The following is a 6,169-nucleotide window of genomic DNA, read 5'->3' as shown; positions in this document are numbered from 1 at the left end:
CATTTGCTTATAGATTATTTTACTTCTATTACTATTATTATCATGATTATTATTATCATCATTATACATTTGCTGATTGTCATGTGCAGAGATTAAAAAACAGACACTATACATTTAAAATGATGGCAAATAAAAGGCTCTCTTAATATAGTTTCATTTAATCATGTGACATGTCAGTATGTGATGAAATATGTAATTCTTGCATAAGCAATGGAAACTTTCCAAAAATTAACTCTTAAAAGCAATTTTAATTAATTTTATTTTTTAAAAATACATGGCAACAGTGGAAAGCATTATAATTCTTATTACACATATAGGGCACAATTTTTCATATCTCTGTATATAAAGTATGTTCAGGCCAATTTATGCCTTTATACATGTACTTTTTTTTTTGCATTACAATTCTTTTTTTTTATTAGTTCATGTCTTTTATTATCTCATACAAATTACTTGTCTTCTGGTTTGTTGAAGCAGTAAGTCAGACAACACTTGCCACAATGGTGTCTGTCAAAGTGGCTGGCCATAAAACTCCAGCACCACATTCATCTGAAGGGCACTCACATCGAAGGCTGCTAATTTTGCCATTTTCATTCACCTTATAATATTTCAGGATAGCCAACTTAACCTTCTTTTCTTATGCTTATTCTTCTTGGGAGTGGTGTAAGACTTCTTCCTTTTTTTTTTTAGCACCACCATGAAGCCTTAGCACCAGATGAAAGGTGGACTCCTTCTGAATGTTGTAGTCAGACTCAGTATGTCAGTCTTCCAGTTGCTTATCAGCAAAGATCAGTCTTTGATGATCAGAAGGAATTCCTTCCTTATCCTGGATCTTGGCCTTTACATTTTCTTTAGTATCCGGTTCAACCTCCATTGTAATAGTCTTCTCTGTAAGGGTTTTTACGAAAATCTGCATCTCGCTGTAGCGGTGGTCCCACCATAGACGGCGGGTTGGAAAGCCACATTACAATTCTTAATACACGTATATACCACATTTTTTTGTATCTCTGTTTGTATATAAAGTATGTTGGCACCCAATTCAAGTCTTCATACATGTACTTTGTATAATGATGTCCATCATATTCCACCATCCTTGCCAATCCCCTGCCCCCTCCCTTTCCCTCCCTCTCCTCTTCCCTAATTAGACTTCATCTAATCCTCCCATGTTCCCCCTCCCTACCCCACTATGAGTCAGCCTCCTTATATCAGAGAAAACATTCAGCATTTGTTTTTTGGGGATTGGCTAACTTCAGTTAGCATTATCTTCTCCAACGCCATCCATTTACCTGCAAATGCCATGATTTTGTTCTTTTTTAATGCTGAGTAAAATTCCATTGTGTATATATGCCACATTTTTTTTTATTCATTCATCCACTAAAGGACATTTAGGTTGGCTCCACAGTTTAGCTATTGTGAATTGTGCTGCTATAAACATTGATGTGGCTATGTCCCTGTAGTATGCTGTTTTAAAGTCCTTTGGGTATAGTCTGAGAAGAGGAATACCTGGGTCAAATGGTGGTTCCATCCCCAGTTTTCCAAGGAATCTCCATACTGCTTTCCATATTGGCTGCACCAATTTGCAGTCCCACCGGCAATGTATGAGTGTACCTTTTTCCCCACCAACACTTATTGTTGTTTGTCTTCATAATAGCTGCCATTCTGACTGGAGTGAGATGAATATCTTAGAGTAGTTTTGATTTGGATTTCTCTGATTGATAGAGATGATGAGCATTTTTTTCATATATTTATTGATTTATTGTATATCCTCTTCTGAGAAGTGTCTGTTCAGGTCCTTAGCCCATTTGTTGTTTGGGTTATTTGTTCTTTTGGTGTTTAGCTGTTTGAGATTTTTTATATGAGGTCTATTTTTTTATGTGAGGTCTATAGTGCTCTATCTGATGTGTGAGGGGTAAAAATTTGCTCCCAGGATGTAGGCTCTCTGTTCACCTCACAGATTGTTTCTTTTGCTGATAAGAAACTTTTTAGTTTTATTCCATCCCATTTATTGATTCTTGGTTTTGATTCTTGTGCTACAGGAGTCTTATTAAGGAAGCTGGGGCCTAATCCCACATGATGAAGATCAGGGCCTACTTTTTCTTCTATTAGATGCAGAGTCTCTGGTTTAATTATTAGGTCCTTGATCCATTTTGAGTTAAGTTTTGTGCATGGTGAGAGATAGGGGTTTAATTTCATTTTGTTGCATATGGATTTCCAGTTTTCCCAGCACCATTTGTTGAAGATACTATCTTTTCTCCAGTGCAGTTTTTGGCAACTTTGTCTAATATAAGATAATTGTAATTTTGTGAGTTAGTCTCTGTGTCCTCTATTCCATACCATTGGTCTACTGGCCTGTTTTTTTGTGCCAATGCCATGCTGTTTTTGTTACTATTGCTCTGCAGTATAGTTAAAGGTCTGGTATAGCGATACCACCTGCTTCACTCTTCCTGCTTAGAATTGCTTTAGCTAATCTGGGTCTTTTATTTTTCCAGATGAATTTCATGATTCCTTTTTTCTATTTTTATGAGGAATGCCATTAGGATTTTTTTTAAATTGCTTTTATTTTTTAAATACACGACAGCAGAATGCATCACAATTCTTATTACACATATAGAACAAAATTTTTCATATCTCTGTATATAAAATATGCTCACACCAATTCATGTCTTCATACATGTAAAGCTGCTTTTTCCTTTTTTTTTGATAGAATGCTAGAATTCAATCTATATTAAGAAAAATCTGGATATATCAAGAACTATGTAATGTTTTGAATGACCAACAACAACAACAAAAAAAATAATGATAAGTTATTGATTTAAGGGATTTTTTTTAAAGACAGAGTGAGAGAGGAGAGAGAGAGAGAGAATTTTTAATATTTATTTCTTAGTTCTTGGCGGACACAACATCTTTGTTGGTATGTGGTGCTGAGGATCGAACCCGGGCTGCACGCATGCCAGACGAGCGCGCTACCGCCTGAACCACATTCCCAGCCCGCCATTGGGATTTTGATTGGAATTGCATTAAATCTGTTATAGTGCTTTTGGTAGTATGGTCATTTTGATAATATTAATTCTGCCTATCCAAGAGAAAAGTAGATCCTTCCATCTTCTAAAGACTTCTTTGATTTCTTTCTTTAGGGTTCTGTAGTTTTCATTGTATAGATCTTTCACCTCTTTTGTTAAGTTGATTCCCAAGTATCTTATTATTTTTGTTTTTTGAGGATATTGTGAATGGGGTAGTTTTGCTCATTTCCTTCTCAGAGGATTTGTCACTGATATACAGAAATGCCTTTGATTTATAGGTGTTGATTTTATATCCTGCTACTTTGCTGAGTTCATTTACTAGTTCTAGAAGTTTTCTAGTGGAGTTTTTTGGGTCTTCTAGGTATAGAATCATATCATCAGCAAATAGAGCTAATTTAAGTTCTTCTTTTCCTATACGTATCCCTTTAATTTCTTTCATATGTCTAATTGCTCTGGCCAGTGTTTCAAGAACTATGTTGAATAGAAGTGGTGAAAGAGGCATCCCTGTTTTGTTCCAGATTTTAGAGGGAATGCTTTCGTTTTTTTCTCTGTTTAGAATGATGTTGACTTGAGGCTTAGTATAGATAGCTTTTATGATGTTGAGATATGTTCCTGTTATCCCTAGTTTTTCTAGTGTTTTGAACATAAAGGGGTGCTGTATTTTGTCAAATGCTTTTTCTGTGTCTATCGAGATGACCATATGATTCTTATCTTTAAGTCTATTGATGTGATGAATTACATTTATTGATTTGTGTATGTTAAAACCAACCTTTCATCCCTGGGATGAATCCATTTGATCATGGTACACAATTTTTTTGATATGTTTTTGTATTCGATTTGCCAGAATTCTATTGAGAATTTTTGCATCTATGTTCATTAGAGATATCGGCCTGAAGTTTTCTTTCTTTGAAGTGTCTTTGTCTGGTTTTGGAATCAGGGTGATATTGGCCTCATAGAATGAGTTTGGGAGTGCTCCCTCTTTTTCTATTTCCTGAAATAAATCGAAGAGTATTGGTATTAGTTTTTCTTTAAAGGTCCTGTAGAACTCAGCTGTGTATCCATCCAGTCCTAGGCTTTTCTTGGTTGGTAAGCTTTTGATGGCTTCTTCTATTTCCTCACTTGATATTGGTCTGTTTAAGTTGTGTATATCTTCCTGACTCAACCTGGGAAGATCATATGACTTAAGAAATTTGTCAATGCCTTCAATGTCTTCTATTTTATTGGAATATAAGGTTTCAAAATAATTCCTAATTATCCTCTGTATTTCTGTAGTGTCTGTTGTGATATTGACTTTTTCATCACGTATGGTGGTAATTTGAGTTCTCTCTCTCCTTTTCTTTGTTAGCATGGCTAAGGGTCTGTAAATTTTATTTATTTTTTCAAAGAACCAGCTTTTGGTTTTGTCAATTTTTCCAATTGTTCTTTTTGTTTCGATTTCATTGATTTCCACTCTAATTTTAATTTTTTTTTGCCTTCTACTGCTTTTGCTGGTGATTTGTTCTTCTTTTTCTAGGGCTATGAGATGTAGTGTGAGGTCATTTATTTGTTGACTTTTTCTTCTTTTAAGGAATGAACTCCATGCAATGATTTTTCCTCTTAGTACTGCTTTCATAGTGTCCCAGAGATTTCAATATGTTGTGTCTGTGTTCTCATTTACTTCTAATAATTTTTTAATCTCCTCCTTGATGTCTTCTGTAACCCATTGTTCATTTAGTAGCATATTGTTCAGTTTTCATGTGATGCAGAAATTTTTATTTTTTATTTTGTTGTTGATTTCCAATTTCATTCCATCATGATCTGATAAAATTCATGATAGTATCTCTACTTTTTTGTTTTGCTAAGAGTTGCTTTGTGGCATACTATATGGTCTATTTTAGAGAGGGATCCATGTGCTGCTGAGAAGAAAGTGTTTCCGCTTGATGATGGTTGAAATATTCTATATATGTCAGTTAAGTCTAAGTTATTAATTGTGTTATTGAGCTCTATAGTTTCTTTATTCAGCTTTTGTTTGGAAGATCTCTTCAATGGTGAGAGAGGTGTGTTAAAGTCACCCACGATTATTGTGTTGTGGTCAGTTCGACTCGAACTTGAGAAGAGTTTGTTTGATGAACATAGTTGTACCATTGTTCGGGGCATATATATTTATGATTGTATGTCTTGTTAGTGTATGGTTACCTTGTATGTAATGTCCATCTTTATTCCTTTTGATTAACTTTGGCTTGAAGTCTATTTTATTCCTTTTGATTAACTTTGGCTTGAAGTCTGCTTGCTTCTGTAGTCCATGTGAGTGGTATGATTTGTCCCAACCTTTCACCTTCAGTCTGTGTATGTCTTTTCCTATCAGATGAGTCTCCTGGAGGTAGCATATTGTTGGATCTTTTTTTAAAATCCAATATACTAGCCTATGTCTTTTGATTGGTGAGTTTAAGCCATTAACATTTAGGGTTACTATTGAGATATGGTTTGTATTTCCAGCCATATTTGTTTATTTTTGTTATTTAACTTGACTTGGTTTTCCTCTTTGATTAGTTTTTCCTTTAGTGTGCTACCTCCCTCTGCTGGTTTTCATTGTTGTTTTTCATTTCCTCTTCATGAAATATTTTGCCAAAACAACCTCCAAGCTCACATGCTCCAGCAAGTCGCAGTAGCCTTGGTATCTGTGGTGGCAGCAGCAACTCCTCCCTCAGCTGCTTCTTTTTCCACCCCAGCCCCACCTTAAAAACAATTTTAATACTACAGTATTGGACAATGACTGCTTGTGTGAGGTTAAAGTAAGTCCTTTTATAATCTTCCCAACTTTGTTATACAAAGTTGACTAAGAACTATAAAAGCTCTTTACATGGAGACAATAACTTGGCCTTTAGTTTCATAGAAACCAGCTGTCATCAGGGTAGACACCACTAAAGGTGATTTTATTATTCATGCACATGGATGAAGTAAAAACCATGAACTCTCAGAGGGAAAGTAGTACTACTTTCCATATTTTCCATAGAATGCATATGGTAGAAAGTAGTACTACTTTCCCTCTGAGAGTTCATGGATTTTACTTCATCTGTCTCACATTTAGTAGGCATACTTGGACTCATTTAATATTACTTATGGAGCAGCTGCTATCTAGGAATACATATGGATGATAAGCAATGACTTTTGTA

The 6,169-nt window shown here is 35.1% G+C and overlaps 1 pseudogene across 1 annotated transcript; it reads right to left on the bottom strand.

Annotated features, from left to right (window-relative positions):
• Positions 1-446: 446 nt before the first annotated feature.
• On the bottom strand, positions 447-913 carry LOC308648357 (ubiquitin-ribosomal protein eS31 fusion protein-like; annotated as a pseudogene). The gene has a single exon. The product of its transcript is annotated as a ubiquitin-ribosomal protein eS31 fusion protein-like (transcript).
• Between the last annotated feature and the right edge of the window lie 5,256 nt (positions 914-6,169).

Source organism: Spermophilus citellus (genome assembly GCF_964194105.1).
Source record: "Spermophilus citellus genome assembly, chromosome: 4".
In the NCBI taxonomy this organism is placed as follows: Eukaryota; Metazoa; Chordata; class Mammalia; order Rodentia; family Sciuridae; genus Spermophilus; species Spermophilus citellus.
Note: the sequence above shows the minus strand (reverse complement) of the source record. Positions and strands in the feature narration are given on the sequence as shown.